General features: G+C 46.9%; 1 long non-coding RNA gene across 1 annotated transcript in view; it reads right to left on the reverse strand.

Annotated features, from left to right (window-relative positions):
• The window catches only part of LOC135920952 (uncharacterized), a 552,461-nt gene that overhangs the window by 259,086 nt on the left and 276,835 nt on the right, over positions 1 to 16,540 (reverse strand). The window contains exon 2 of the long non-coding RNA XR_010570372.1: positions 16,156 to 16,190. This is a non-coding gene — a long non-coding RNA (uncharacterized lncRNA). The remainder of the gene's footprint in view (positions 1 to 16,155; positions 16,191 to 16,540) is intronic.

Here is a 16,540-nt window from a genome sequence, read left to right on the forward strand (position 1 = left end):
TAACTGACGAAAGCCAGGCTGACGACTGCATCGAAAGCACCTTTGGAACTTACAGGGTGGAACAGCCATCGATGACAAAGTAGCCATTTGGTCGTAGATCTTAGCGCTGCTTAGCTGGCGCAATCGAGATGAAATCGCGCCTGAGAATGTACTGGGGGGAACCGATATTTCAGTTGGTATTGATGATCCGGTTTTAATGCCAATGATCGCAATTAGTACGAAGAGCGAGCTGACGACGTTAGATCATGCGGACGCCATAACCGAAAAAAAACATATTTGTGAGTCATGGCCTGGAAGGCGACACTTAGGTCACCATCCCGCCTAAGCGCAGAATACGTTTTCTTAGATAACAAAATCCGTCTGCTTTCTATTTTTCTTTATTTTGTGATAATTCGTTTAGCCAGTCCCTTAAAATGCTAGGATACGGCACCCGGGTAAGTGTACACCTACAACTACATCTCACCAACTACGTGCAGTGAAGCGACAACTACGAGTCGCGCCACGCAGCCCGCCCCCTCTACCTCCCTCCACACATAGAAATAAAAACCAAAATAAAACTTGAAGCATAAACAGGAGCTTCTCCACTCCACGTCTAACCGCCTTCCAAATGACGCCGGCCGAATGAGTGAAAAAAAGTAAAGCCTGTTCCACGCAGTGAAACCTGTCAAAACAGTGAAGCTGGTTATCGTTCTCTCAAGTTTGAACTCGTGTTTAGCACGAGTGTCATGGAAGTCTCCTGTCTCGTTTTGCTAGATTCGAGCTTCGGCTTCCAACAAACATCCCAAGAACCAGGTGATAGGCAAGCCACACATGCGATAGGCAAGCCGTACATCATCACTGCAAACATCGACGTTCTCGATGCCATTGTCAACGGGTTCGTGGCCGAACTGATAACTGCGGGTTGGCTTCTCTCGTCTGGCACTTTGCTTGCGCTTCTCGCCCTCGAAGCTCGGCATTTGCGCGATGTCCGGGGATGTCTCGGGATTTGCGCGGTGCCCGAAAGCGGTGCCGCTTTCGTGCGAGCTGCTGCTGCCGCTCCATGGGGCGAAAGGGACTCGCGCCGGCGAAGCACCTGCTCCCATACCCCTCTCCCCTCACCCGGCGTGCGCTCTGATTGGTCCTCTCTCCACCCCCCCCCCCCCCACCGGCGCGCCCTCTGATTGGTCCGTTGCCATCCCGGTGGGGCACCCACTCCTACGCACTCCTACCCTCGGTGCGCCCTCTGGTGGTGAGCTCCGGAACCTGCCCCTTGCGTGACCCCGGACAGTGGACGGAACAGCTCGATCTAGCTACGCTGTTAAAAAGCTGCATGGAAGGAGATTAACAGCGCACAGTGGGCGCAAGTGCACCTCTCTTCTCTCGAACACACAGGCGGCTGTCGTTACTGATTTGCGTACATGAGCCCTAGCCTTCGTCGCAGTGCACGCGATTGGCGAGGCGAAGTGCAGAGCGGGCCTTGCGGAGTTGCCAAAGTCGCTTCCCACTGCTGCCAGTGAGCGTGCATCGTATGGCAACGAGTCTGCCCTCCACAGAGGGTCCAAGCGTTGCTGCAAGTGATAACAAACGACTTGCCGAGATGCGCCCGCCGTGCTCGGTTCTCGTCACAATAAACACGAATCTCGCAACGCTACCATTTCCTCCGTCTGCCTGTTTGCGCCGGCGTCTTGCCCTCATTTCTTTTCCAGCTTGTGCGCGGGCGAAGGCTTCTACGTACATTCAGTTTCGTCACGCATTACTTAGTCTCTCCGAAGAGCTGCCCCGGCAGAGGGGCTCCCCAGAATAACGCGGAAGAGGGAGATGAGCCTTTTCACGCACAAAGGGCGCCGTTATACCCCGAGGATGTAAACTATCGCTTCTCGGAATACACAAAACGGTGCCGCGCATGGACCGTTTTGCTGCCAAAGCTAAGAGCAGCCCATTTCATGAGGCTCGACTCTTAATTAATACGAAGGTAAACGCGTTGTTCAAGTCGTCGCACTGCGTGCGGAAGTCGGTCACGCGAGGCTTTCTTTCTGCTTCAGAAATGACTCCGAATGCGGCAGGGCTGTGCATTGTAGTTGCAAGGCGCCTAGGTAATAAGCCTGTCTGGGTTCCGACGAAGTGCTTCCCTCAAGAAAAAAAAAAAATCCATGCGGCGCTTAATATAAATAAGCAAATTAATTATACGGGATTAACGCAAGGCAAACGAACTAATTAACGAGCGCTAACCAGACGAATGAATGAAAAATTAATAAGTAAGCTGGAAGAATAGGGTTGTACGAGGCCTCTTAGTAGGTATGATAGGGCATCAATACTGAGGCATAGAATGAGTTTTCTAACGAACAGCGCACAAATGAGCACCCAACTAAAATGTTCTCAGGATGTATGTACGCGTTGTTGGCACTTCTCGTTAGCAATATAGACCAACTACACATAATTCGACGCACCATAGAATCCATGCCGATTACGCTCGTCGGACATGATGACTAGTTGTCCTCTTCTCCAGCCATCACTGTCACGTTGCGCTTGTGGAATAATATAGGGAGCGTGCTGTTATGTTAGATTTTTCGTTGTGCAGGCTATGGTAACTGCTTTCTTTCCTCAACGCGAAGGGAGTCACACAATAAGTTTTTTTTTTTGCTCTGCAATGTATCTGTATTAACATAAATTATACAGCGTGCCCTCACTGCATGATCATTCACATTACGACCACCTTGGGTCTTCTACAAACTTCCCCTTCAGGCTAGCAGGAACTATCCTCCTCTCCCTGTCACCGAGGCACGAGTTGTCAGCGGCGTGTCACCTTCTGCTCTTTCTTAATCACTTGTTTTCACTGCAGGAGGATAAATTTAGTGAGCCCCCCCCCCCATCCCCTTTTTTTGTTTAGACGTTGAGCGACATTGCTTAGGCGTAGATAAAAAAGAACATTTTTATTTGCAATACAGGTGTCCAAGTTCATTCGTGTCACAAATTCTAATAATTAGAGAATGCTGAAATGAAACAACCGACGAGGAAATGAACACGATTTACACTCCATGCTTTAGTTCTTCATGTTCCCTATTGCAGCGGAGCGTGCAAAGATCGCCAAGCACGTAACAGGCACTATTTATTGTACCCAGTGCCGTCATTCAGTATCCTATATGCATAGACAGGAAACAGCGTAGAAAAGGAAGCAACGCGGGTCTGTTGGCGCGCAATGTAAAGGGACGATGTTCTCGCTTGATTAGCGAGTGTATAGTGTAAGGAGCTAGAAGCAAACCCATCGTGCTGAAGCTTTACATGGAAGTCATTATGTACATGCGACGAGCCACTCCGAAGTCCAATTTTTCGCTCGAAGTGGACAGACAAGTGAGTGAGTCGGTGTGAGTTCAGTAGCTCATTCAGGCAGCGGGGCAGGACGCCTACAGAGGAAGAGAGAACCGACAGACTTGGGATTTAAAAGAGCGCGAAAGAGGGGACACCATTCAACGAAGGACACAGACAGCGGCACTGTCACCCGAGCTTCCACTTTAGAACAAGCAGATGTTCAGTCTCTTCCCTTCGTGGATCTTGTCCTTTCGCGCTGGCTAAAAGAAAAGCTACGAATCCCTTCCTTGCTTTCCACGCCCCACGACCCTGTAGCGCATTTTCCTCGTTGTCTTCCAGTGGCGTATTCACAAGCCTGAATAGGAGTGCTCTCTATATAGCAACATTAGGTGGAGGCCGCTTGCCCTGTCAGACGTAAATCCACTGTGAGCCCATTACGACGGCGACGCAGTGCGAAGCAGCTGCCCAATATATTACTTTAACCTTACATAGGCTGAGAGTGGGGCCCTGTAATGAGAGCTCACGCTCAAAGTTCGGCGTGACGTAAAGCAATTGGAGCCGTCGAGCAGCGGCCTCAGGCGAAAAATTGTACTCCAGCATCGGCCGCTCGGTTTGGGGCGAGACCTCAGGGCATTGATTGTGTTTTCTTTTTCTCGCGACGAATCGGGTAAGCCTAATTCTGCTTCGCACCGGCTTTAACGAAGCCGGCGGCATGCGTGCACGAATGTGAAATGACGCTGAAACGAATCACGATTTCGAACTTTTCGAGCGAGAGCATTAGTGTAAAACAATAAGAATAAGAGAATCGCGGGGAGCATATATTGCGCTTGCCAGAGCCGCACAATTCACACACGCTGGCATTTGAAATGCCGGTGCGACCTTTTTTTTTCAATCACGCAACGAGGGTCGATATTCACTGACGTCTCACGCGAAGTTATTCTCGCCGGCACACGGCCGCGATGTCAACGCGGTACATTTGCCACGGGCGGAACGCTCACGCCATCCGAAACTAAGCCCGTTCCTGTACTTTTATTTAGTTGTAGTTTGTCCTGTTGCTTGTATCGGAGCTTTGCTGTTTCTGCAGTCTATCGGCGTGGGATGGACTTTCATTTCCTTTTTCTTTTCTCCCTCTATCTTTGTCATGCAGCCCCATTCGCGGAATCTTTCCAATGCGAAGTGCAGCTCTCCGCCACTGTCGCACCTCACATTGCCCCCTTCGCCCGCAGTGGCGTAAATGAAGATTTAATTAATTTAATTGTGCCACCGGTCTCATTTCGTTTCCGTGTAAGACGAGAGAGACGAATGCGCAACCAAATTATTTTTGCCCCGCAATGAAAGATAGAAAGCTATGCTTCACCCTGCGCTCGAAAGGTTATTCGGGACCGGTAAGTGGCGCACTGTCACACGTCACGCTGCCCCCTTCGGCAAATGGCGTAAATGAAAATTTAGTCAATTTAATTGTGCCACCGGTCTCATTTCGTTTCCGTGTAAGACGAGAGAGACGAATTAATGCTCAATCTAATTATCTTTGCCCTGCGGTGAAGATAGAAAACTATGTTTCAGCCTGCGTTCGAAAGGTTATTCGGGACCGGTGGGTGACGCAATGCGTGCGTAATGCACTTCACGCATTAACATAATCGGCAGGTTATCAAATTTGGCCATAAAATAAAAGCAGGTCTTCCCACTCCCCGTCTTTCATGTTCCACAAGGAAAAAATTGGAGACGCTGAGTGGGTGGCTTTGATTAACATTTCCTGCGCGCAACCGACGAGCACTTCGATCCAATAGCGACTCACGTAGATTTTTTTTTCACGCGCCTCATCGCGACTGTCAAACGAATCTCTTACGTAGAGTGCAGTTACATCTACAAGCAGCAATCTACAAGCTCCGACGCCTTATGCTGCTCCTCCAGTTGTCCCACTAATGCATGTAGCCCTTCAGATTAGATGAGAAAAGGATGGCTGCTTGGGTTGGTTGGCGAAGCATTACTTCGGGCAAGGAAAGAGCCCTTTTAGCTCGAAAAGCGTGGAAGGCTGCGCTCTGTCCCGTCGCCTCCTTCCTTCCTTCCTTCCTTCCTTCCTTCCTTCCTTCCTTCCTTCCTTCCTTCCTTCCTTCCTTCCTTCCTTCCTTCCTTCCTTCCTTCTGTCTGTCTGTCCTGTCGCCTCCTTCCTTCCTTCCTTCCTTCCTTCCTTCCTTCCTTCCTTCGTTCGTTCGTTCGTTCGTTCGTTCGTTCGTTCGTTCGTTCCTTCCTTCCTTCCTTCCTTCCTTCCTTCCTTCCTTCCTTCCTTCCTTCCTTCCTTTCTTACGTGTTTTGCGGACTGAAAGGCATTCTTCCTTGTCTGAAGTATATTAGACAGTAATGAAATGGACTAGTTAATTGTGGCACGTTCATATGGTGCCATAACGTAGAAGGATTCCAAACTTTTCTATTTCTGCAGTCAACATTCCACGATTGGGGAAAATGTTTTCGGGCCGCTCCCACTTCGCCTGTTTCTGACGCGACGTCGGGAAAGCCGCGAGAGCTTCTCATTTCGTGTGACGTGTGCGCACTGAGTATGCATGATAAGACCTAAGAAAAGCTATATAATTATTTCCGTTTCTACGCCTTTTCTCGCCAAGCCCTCCGCTAGAGGTGAAAAGTTTTCTGGCTGCGCCCACTTCGTCTGCCTATCATAAGACGTCACCAAACCGCGAAAATTCCCCCGCGTCGTATAGTGACGTGCACGCATTAAAGTTGCATTAGTATGCCGAACAAAACTGAATTTTCTTCGGAATAGACGGAGAGTGCTCCGTTCCGTAATAAATAGAAGACAGCTGCCCGCCGATCGCTCTGGCACCGACTGCTTGGAACTGGCGGTGAGAATGGATTTATTGGCGTATAATAAGTTTTTGCGTGGCAAGCAACGTTGTCGTACATTTTCGGCACGGAGGCGACATCGCTCCGACAATTTTGTTTCGCTGAGGACCCGTTTTAGCGGCATTTTTACGTGTCCGTGGCATGTCACCGTGATTTTCTACCAGACATTGAAAGCTAAGCAAGGAGGCGCCGGCCAATCGCCAACACGGGCGCTGCCCTCCTCATCCGGTTTACTTTCCCTGCGCTATAGCACAGGGAAAGTATAATAATAAGGGAATATATATATAGAGTATAATAAGGGAATATATAATATATAAAGTAAACCTAAATAATATATAATATATAATATAAAATATAAAATATAATATAATTATATAGCCCGGCAGCACCAATAGCCCTACCACTTCAGCGCGCTCCTTGCCTCTTGTCAGCCAAATAGATAAGGAAAACCGGTCAAGGTAGGCAGTGCTATTCGCTTTGCAAGCAAACAATAGTGACCTCCTGTAAACGAGGGGAGCATTTCACTAGGCCTGTTCAAACAGCGCTGCGTGTCACCGCCCGATGCTTGCGTGGGCGGTAACGTAAATTTGAGGTCAGGAGATTGGAATAAAAAAGAGATTGGAATATTGTTACGTTATATGGCCCGTGATTACGATGCGCTGAGTTTTACACTGGCAAAATATAACGAAGAAAGGAACAAGGACGCGTATCTCTAACCTGTTCTTTAAGAAAAATAATAATTGGTAGTTTTGCGCTTCGTTCGTCTGCCTCCTTGTTACCTTCTGTGTAATTTTTTGCCATGTAGTGTTAAACTCGGCGCAACGTAATCATGAATAAATTAGACAGGATACAGAATGACCTAGGATCACCTATAGCCAGCGGGTAAGGCTCCATATTGATTTTGATTCGCCAGCGTTATTTAATGTGAGCCCAAAATGCGCTACACCACGCAGCGTTTTCGCATTCTGGCACCACCAAGGTGCTCTCTCATTGAGGCCGGGAATCGTGCTCACGATCTCGTGCTCAGAAGCACAATGCCACAGCCACCGTGGTTGGCACCGTCCCACTCGATATTGGTGAAAGTCGGGAGCTCTTTGTGTCGATTTAAATCTCCCGGCGGCGCCAAACGGCCGTCGAGCTATTAAACTCCTGCCGTGGTTTACCGCCTTCGAGATGCATGCGTCGCGCTGCTCTGAAGTGAAGGCGCCAGTGTCGTTCTACCTCTTCTTGTTTCTTTTTTGGAAGCACTTCTTAAGCTTGCGGCTAAATAACTCCCCCCACCCCCACCCCCACAACTTCCAGCGTCGGTACTGTTGCCATACCGAGTCGGCTCTCTTTAATCGCCCAAGTAATCAAGACAGAGTGCGGTGCGAATCTCTTTGTGTCGGACGACTGCTTTTCAATTGAGATTCATTGCGACCACGACGTTAAATGCTGGCTCGCCTGCAACCTCTTGTTGCTTTCTTTTCTTTCCGTATTTTTTTTCCCGTCGGTTTCTCCAGCTGTGTGTGCCATTGTTTCTGACATTCCCCTCCCCGAACGCCCTTGGCTTAACTCGGACTGTGAGGTCAAACCGTTTTCATTTTTGGTTTTGTGTGTCGAGAAAGAGAGAGAGATAAGAATAAAGGAAAGGCAGAGAGGTTCATCAGGACAAAGCATGGTTGGCTACCCTGCACTGGGGCATGAGAAAAATGGAGGAAAGTATTAAGAGAACGAGAGAAGGGAAAGTGTTGATGTAGACGGGAGTCGCTGACGTAATAAAAAATTCTCAGCGTTGTGTCCCAGACGGTTGCTCATTCCGGCAGGCTTCGAGAATATTTTATCTTTGCACGTTGTGACCACTGTCTCCCATATATCACCGCTGTAGAAGCCTACAAAATGAAGGAAACTCTATTACGTGATTTGGCTAGGCACACTTTTGTCTGTTTGTCACGCCGGTATACATTTGAAACGTCATACAAAGCTCAAGGCCAGCGCTTCAGTACGCCTACTTGCTTTCGAGTGTTTCGTCTCGGCTGCCGTGGACGCACGAAAAAAAAAAAAAAAAAGAAAACGTTGCAGAGAGAAAAACGAGCCAGAGATTTGGCGAAAGTGGCTTTCAGAGGCTTCGGAACGAATGGCCGCCTGTACAGCCGGAGGACAGTCCAAGCACAATAACGCAAAGCTATAGCTAAGATCAACGATCCTACTCAAAGGCGTTCGACTGCATAAATCATGCTACCCTACTAGAAAAGTATTATGGCTTTCAATCCGTTTTCTTTCCTCGAAATAATAGAATCATATCTTCAGGACCGCATGCAACAAGCCGTTATGAACAGTCACGGGTCAGATTTGAAACCGCTTATCACAGGAGTACTTCAGGGAAGTATTTCCGACCCCTCGCTTCTTTATATTTATATTAATGATTTAGTGAGTATTGACAAAGACGTAAAATTTATTGCATATGCAGGCCACATTACAGTTCTTGTAACCGCAAAAAATGCTGAAGATTTCGTGATTAAAGCCAACGAGGTACTATCAAAATTATCCTCTTGGAGTTTCGAGAACTCGTTAAGCATAAATGTTAACAATAGAAAGCCTGTACTTTCCCGGTGAAAAAAAATCCAAATATTGATACTTGTACCCTTCTACAACTTAATACCTCCATTTTGCCTATTGTTCCTTCCATTAAGTGTTTTGGCGTTGTATTTGAGCAACATTTGTCGTGGAATGCTGACGTAGAAATGGTTATGGGTAAGCTGTCTCGAGGGACTGTAATACTATGCAAGTTGCATTTCCAGTTCCCGAAAGCAGTAAACTCCTGTTAAAATCACTCTTCTTATCACATATAAACTATTGTCATCTTGTCTAGGGCACTACAACGTTTTCTAACACCAATGTACCGCGTAGAATACAGGAAAAGGCCGTACGTTGTATCCTAAAGGCTCCTTGCTTAACGCAAACTAGTCCTCGATTTGAAAAGTTCCAATTGCTATCCATCACCAACATCTACGAAGATATGTTAATACGAAGTGATATCACCAGTTTAAAGGAAACAATCACACCCTAAAACCTATCTCCAACTTAATATCAAAGCATAACATGGTGAATAGAAGGAGCTCTGAAATATGGGAATTACCGAGGTCTAGAACAAACGATGCTCATGAAATACTACATTTTTGACAACCCTGCCATTTAGACAATACAAGCATAAGATAATGGTTATTTTTGTGCTAGAATAAACTTACACCTAGCTTCAACTGTGTATATAAACGCTTGAAGGTTCTTTGATGGATTGGATTGGATTCTGGTGTTCGACTTGCCAAAACCTGGATTTGATTATGAGGCACGCCGTAGTGGGGGACTTCGGATTAACGTTGACCACCAGGGGATCTTTAATGCATACCCAATGCACGAGACACGGGCGTTTTTACATTTAGCCGCCATCGTAATGAGGCCGTCGCGGCCGGGATTTTATCCTGCGACCTCGTGCTCAGCAGCGCAACAGCGTACCGTCTAAGCCATGACGGCGGATGTTCTTTGATGAGGTGTATTTCTTGTATAACCATATTTTTTTACTTTGCGTATCAAGTAGCTTCTGTATATGCTGCTGCATGAAATATTCCGTATATTGTGTTCTATAACATTTATGTATTTAGTGATGCATTCTCGGGTATTAGTTCTTGAGTTTCTCTTTGTGTAATATATTGATGACTCGCACTATTTCGGATAATTACTCATCGCGCATGCTTTACTTTTTTTCTAATACTTCCTCACAGTCATCCTGATAATAGTTTCATAGTTATTAGCGTGTAGAGAGAGAGAAAGAGAGAGAGAGAAAAACATTTATTGTGTCCGGATGGGGTTAGAGAGAAGGCACGTGAGGGAGACCTTCTTCCGGCTCAGGCGGCGGCCAGGAGTCCTTGTGGAATCCTATTTTTTCTATTCTCTTCTGTTAAACTTGATAATCCGTTGTTTCGTTGCTGCCTGTTAATTGGGGCCATGAACCCCGTGCTGGTTTATTGTGCATGGTCCTCAGCGTCAGCTGCATGTTGAAATAAATTTGATTTGATTTGACCCGATTTGATCTCCCAACCGTTGGCACATTGTTCTCACTGCAATCCTCCTCTTACTTACGGGTCATTGGCTGCACGCGTGAGGGCAATGTTAGTATCGGTGGAACTGTACACCGGGGCATTAGGGGAATCATAAATTGAATGCGTAGCTGCACGACTATTGCCTGCACATGGGTTCTGAGAATACAACAAGCTCTGAGCTAGACTCGCGCACTGGCGCCATGATCAGCCCGTCGCTGCATGGAGCTTTCGCTGGCCGATCCTAACTGGTAGGATGCCATTTGTGTCACGTGAACGATGCGTACCGCCGAGCAGAAATAAATGAAAAGTATCCTCTTCAAGTAAACGAATGAGCGAATCAATGAATGAAATAATGAGTTTAATTAGATTATGGACTTTTATGTGCCAAAACCATGATCTGATTATGAGGCACAGCATAGTGGGCGACACCGGAAACTTGGACCACCTGGGGATCTTTAACGTGCACCTAAATCGAAGTACACGGTTGTTTTCGCATTTCGCCCCCATCGAAATGCGGCCGCCGTGGCCGGGTAAAAACAATGAATGAATCTAATATAAGTGGTAGTGACTAGACAGATTTAGTTGGGCGATCAATTGAAGAGGCTGGAAGCCCGTGTATCCTGCTACTCCATTTCACTTGTACCTTTACTAAGGCGTTTCCTAGTTTTGAAAAATGCTCAAAATACTGATTAACATGAAAAAAAAGAAAGATCAACTGGGGATGTAGGGATGTCACACTTAAGCGCGAGATCAATAAAAAATCACAAATTTAAATTGTCAACGCAGTACCGGAGTTGGCGTTCTTCATAAAGCTCCACGAATGTAGCAGTCAGATACGCTTGTCGAACGACTGCTCGATTCTGATTGGGCGGCAGTATTTTTCCACTTTGCCGCTTCACTAGACGTGGTCTGCGCCTTTCTGTCGCCGAGCAGTTGGCACGTGTTTTTTTTTTCTTCTTTTTTTTCGTCACCCTTTCTTGACTCACGCCCACGCGGCGGCTGCAGCTGCAAATATTCCGGAAGGGCACCGCTACCCTTCACACCTGGGGCTGCGGCAGAACAGCGGAAGCACGGAGCAGTGCATGGGTTGTATGCCGTCTCGGCAATACTTCCGCATCGTGCAATTAATCAAACACGCATTAGGAGGAACGCGAGCTAATTAGCAGCGAAGATCACACGGGTCGCCAGTGCATGGGCGTCCGCATAGCCCAAGCAGACGGCTCTGCAGCTTCACTCGCAAAAGAAAAAAAAAATGGGTGCAATAGTTAGGAGTTACGCTGCAGTTTACGCATTCCAAATGTTCTCGACCGGTGAACGAAGCTTACTTTTTTTTTCTTGTGGCGGTTATTCCACTGCACTAATTAAGAACACTCATGGCGGACAGCTATTGACGTGCTTTTCTCCAGAACTCTGCGCGGCTAAATATATTAACTGCTGAACTCTATGCGACTCAAAGCAGGTAATACTGCAGATGAAATGCGTTGTATGTGCTTATTATAGGTAAGGGGCAAGGGGGCACAGCCATAGAGTCTGTCGATAAATGAACTCGCGGCTTCTACACCAATACGTTGACTTGGGCGAATTCGTTCATCTTGACGGTGTTCTTAAAATAGCGCTAAGGACGAGGACGAAAAGTACACGTCCATGCCCGTCCTGTCGCATGTGCACTTTTGGTACTCGTAATTGGCGCTGTTTTAAAAACAGTGTCAACTTTCACCATATACTGTGTTCTACTGAGAGAGACGGAGAAGAAAAAGGGGATAGGTTATCCACGTTGTACCTGGTTTGCTACCCTACATTAGGGGAGAGAGAAGTTACAAGCAGAGGAACGCGGAATGTGCATGACAAGAAGTGATGCGGGCGCACAGCGCTACCTACGCTTTCCGCACAATCCGGCCGTCTCTTTAAAAAAATCGGAGCAGGCCCGTAGTCGCTTCCTGCAAGAACTCATTCGAGTCTCGGTTTCCGATAATCTATGGTCCAGTGTCGATATTGTTACAGCCGCTAATCTTCCAGCCTCCATAAATCGAACACGCCTGGTGGGTATATTTTATACCGTATGTTTCTGTACCCATCCGGGTGCAGTATACAGAGTGGCCTCACCGCCCTTTCCGCGGATTCCTACGGCTGAGCACACGTGTGATCACGTTTCTGTAGTGGCGCGTGCGCTTCCCCCAGAGGCTGCGTCTTTCGCAGCAGTGCACGCAGATTGCTCTGGGGTAGTGCATTTTTTGCACGGATTTCAGCGGCGCCGACGGTAATTTCAACGTGTTGCTGACACAGACGACGTGCGCAATTACGGGCGGACCTGACATGTGACCAAATGGGAATCTGAACCTGCAAATTAGTCCCGAAAAAGAAAGAAAGAAAGGACCTCAGGGTGTACGTAAAATAGTTAAGGGGTGGTAGATGTTGAGGATGTTCGCTCTTTGGTTGCAGCAACTATTTTATATGCAGTATACTGCAGCCATTTTCCAGAGTCAAATCGGCCATCGCGAATGGAGGCGCTGCCGTGGGCTTAACCCACTAACGTCTAGCGTACTTTTGACAGTATACTTGAACAGTTCTGTCCTCCCTCCGGTGAAGCTTTAGCAGGGACGTTCGTTATGCCCGAGTGGTAGGATGTCTCTGATTGTTATTACAAAGGGGATAATCCATTTGATTTCATATTTTCAGAGACTGATTAAAATAAGTCTACACCCATTCACGGTGCTCGATAGAGGCCGGACACACATGGCAGTAATAGTCGCCGTATGAACTGTTATAATCACGTGCACGTGCTTTGTACGACTCACGTGCATTCACACGAGCTCATATCCCTGAAAGGAACCTTGCCTGCGCGAAAAGTTCCATGTTTAGCGTGAACATACTCCATAAAACGCGCATAGGACAGACTACAGAACATACTAGCAACATACTAGCAACACACTAGCAGCACCGTATTCTATATGCGTACCAACCATCGGCGTGATCTGCAAGGTAACGTGCGTGCCTCTGGGATTTCGCGCTCGTTTATCCGTCACGTAGCGAAGTGCTCTCTCACGCGATTTCGACAGTATGTATGCGCACCCAAGACTGTCTGGAAGTGCCGCAGGCTCTTTTGCCGCCTACTGCGCGACCGGATGCCGCAAGCGCGTTAGCCGAGGCCGCCTCGCGACAAACAAAGAGGGCGCGCAGTCGCCCAGGATCGATTGCTCTGTGGTAGCCACCACGTATTTCTTTTTTCCCTTTAAGACACGCACAACGGAGGCCTTCCTTCCCACAGAGCAAACCGCGGGGAAACGCTGGCAGGGAAAAAGAAACGCTGCGGGAAACAGCCTCCCGCGCCGGGAAAGGAAGCGTGACGAAACGCTGGATCGTGCGCGCAGTTGCAAAAACCGCGCGTTTTCCTATCGGTCTCCCACATACGCGCCTACGAGCGTGGGCGCACACACGCGATGTCACACTTTGGCACGCCCCTCGGAAACGGAACGACGGCGTGCTCGCGAATTGCGCCCGGCTTGTGTTACCGCGTCGAGGTGACGCGTTCGACGTCGCTTCGCTCCTGAGCACGTGATCGGTCTTCCTCGCTGTAGGATGGAGAGGGTGAGGGTGCGCGAGGAGCGATCCGTTGTTCGCTAGATTAGACAGGCTCAACGTTAGACAGGCTCTCGGCGCAAACCCCATTCGTTTTCGCTCGGACGGGTCGTCCCTCACGGGTACCTGGCGTTATCCGCTTTTTTATCGGTGCGGCGCGCAAGGCGAAAGCGTCCCAGCATTGTTTCGAGCGGCAAGCGGACTTATATTGTGGGTCACCTTCCACTTTATTTATTTATTTACCTATTTTGCTAGCAGGCCTTGTTATGTTACTGTACTGCTATGTTATGTTGTTATGTTATGTTGTTATGTTATGTACTGCTAGAAAATGAAGAACAGCACTGTCTTTGACGTTACGCACGCACACGCGCACGCGTTTCCTTAGAATAGAAACTATTTTCAGTAAGGCCTACATAGATAGGACTCCCCCCCCCCCCCCCCCCCCGCTTCTTGCGCCTTCTCTTTCAAGATATACACAATGAAGCAAGCAGTAACAGAAAGGCAACTTTTCTGCACTGTATGTCATTTTTTTTATGAGAAGCACACAGAATTTCACTACGACTGCGACATGAAGTGGTGTGAAACAGCCTAGGGAGCTCTGTACCACGTGGTCACATGTTATGCAATTCAAGTATGTTCTGCAATGCTACACTTTCCAGATTGTACGAGATAAAAAAAATTCGATTAACCTTGTATGAGAAGCTTAAAGGAACAACTGTTAGCTAGGAGGGAGAAATTTAACGCAAGGCGCTGTATGCGCCATCTTACGAGGCGCAAGCACGAAGAATGCGGTGTTGCGTAACGCGGTACGTTCGACGTCTTAACGAATGCATTTCTTTAGAACTATCTCTCCTTCTGGCGCTGCGCTCGATATCATTCTTAAGGCATTCCGGCTCGATTTTTTGACAGTCGCAAACGTATACCTCGCCTCGGGCACAAGTGCACCAGCTGCGCCGTAGTCACACTTCTTTGTTCCTTCTGTTGCGGCGCCCGTCCCGATTTTCGGCACGAAGGATCGCGCACTTATTCGTACGCATTGGCTCACGACGCCTGTCACGATTATTTTATCGTTGCCCAAACGGACGTCTTCACATAGTTTAAGTTTCAGCGGATGGATTAACAAATGTTACTGTGCGGGTGCGGAAAAATAAAAAAATGGGAGAGATAAAGAAACATACTAATCGGAGTTCCGATTATTCTTTGTGCTCGAGAAACTTGCAGGCAGCGAACCGCTGTCACTGCGTGAGCAGCTTGCCCATTCGCGCATCTACTTCTAGGAACAGTGAACCAGCCGGAACTGCTCTGAGTGTATCGCATATAGCTGGTGTTTGCGGTGATTTCCGTTTTCCTTCTTTCTTTCTTTCTCTCGCTCTCTCCGTCTCTCTTGGTTTTCAAAATTACTAGTTCTTTAATGCTGCACAGTCCATCGGCATCAAAGCATGGAGAAAGAGGCCGCCGAGCAAACAACTATTAAGAGAACTTTTTTGTAATAGCTATTAAGAAAACAATCAGAAGACTAGCTTATTATTCTACAGTAATATGCAAGAATTATATAACGAGTGCGACCTAATTTTGTGTTTAATTAAAAAAAATACACGTACTGGGAGTAATGAAATCGTGGAAGATTGCTAGGATGCGCCTGCTTTTGATGTAAGTTGTGCAACATGTTGGTTCAGCAATTATTGTAATTGTTAGCGTTATGATACAATAAAAAATTTAAGGGAATTTCGCCCAAGCCCAAGGAAACGCTTTTACCATAGACCCAAGGACTAATAAAAATAAATAAAGTTAGGAACTTCCTAAGGCTTTCAAGGGCACGGGGAAGACTCTCGTCTCTGATTGGCCCGCGAGTTCATATGACTGGCCGAACACTTGTAATGACATCCTTGTTGTTTACCGAATACAAGCTGTCATGTTAGAACGCGAGATGAAAAAAAAAATCTGAATGGTGTAAAAGCTTCTAGAAGTAGCTGTTATAACTTTGCAAATCATGCCACAATAAATAGATGGTGCACGAAGTTCTACCAACGCCTTTCAGAAACTGCGCTCAGGTTGAAAAGTTCTTGTCATTGCGCAATGTTGTCACCATGTATAATAGCGCTGTGGATAGTACAGCCAAGCGCTCGAGGACTTGTTTTTTGCACTCTCCAACATTCAACTGCCGTCGCGTTGTACTACTGAGCAACTTCCAGCTGCATCTGAAAGTATACTTGGTTTCTTATGTTCAAGTGGTCGAGCTTCAATTCTCCATACCAGGCTCACTGGAATTCTTTTCAACTACGGGACTCGACTCAACTTTTATACTCTCCTTAGTGTCTTTGGTTTATATGATTCCACGAATAATAATCAATGAACAACTTACCTAAGCTGCCGAGAAACAACTGTATGGGCTCAGTGCTGGTGCACGCATACATGAAAAGAAAGAAGGATTTTTAAAAAAAACCTACAAGAGAATGCAGGTAAAACGAGAATAAAAAAAAATAAGCAAGACGTGAGAATAACTGGCCGTTATACGAGAAAACAAATACAATAAATATAAGAGGACAAGTATTAAAGAAAAGTTTACATAAAACAAAACGCAAGGTAAGGTCAATAGAAGACGGAGGAGAAAGGGCCATGAACAATGTGTGAAACTATGACAGTCACAATTCGAAGCTATATAATAATAATAATAATAATAATAATAATAATAATAATAATAATAATAATAATAATAATAATAATAATAATAATAATAATCCCAGTTT

The sequence above is a fragment of the Dermacentor albipictus genome, chromosome 8, assembly GCF_038994185.2.
Source record: "Dermacentor albipictus isolate Rhodes 1998 colony chromosome 8, USDA_Dalb.pri_finalv2, whole genome shotgun sequence".
NCBI lineage: Eukaryota > Metazoa > Arthropoda > Arachnida > Ixodida > Ixodidae > Dermacentor > Dermacentor albipictus.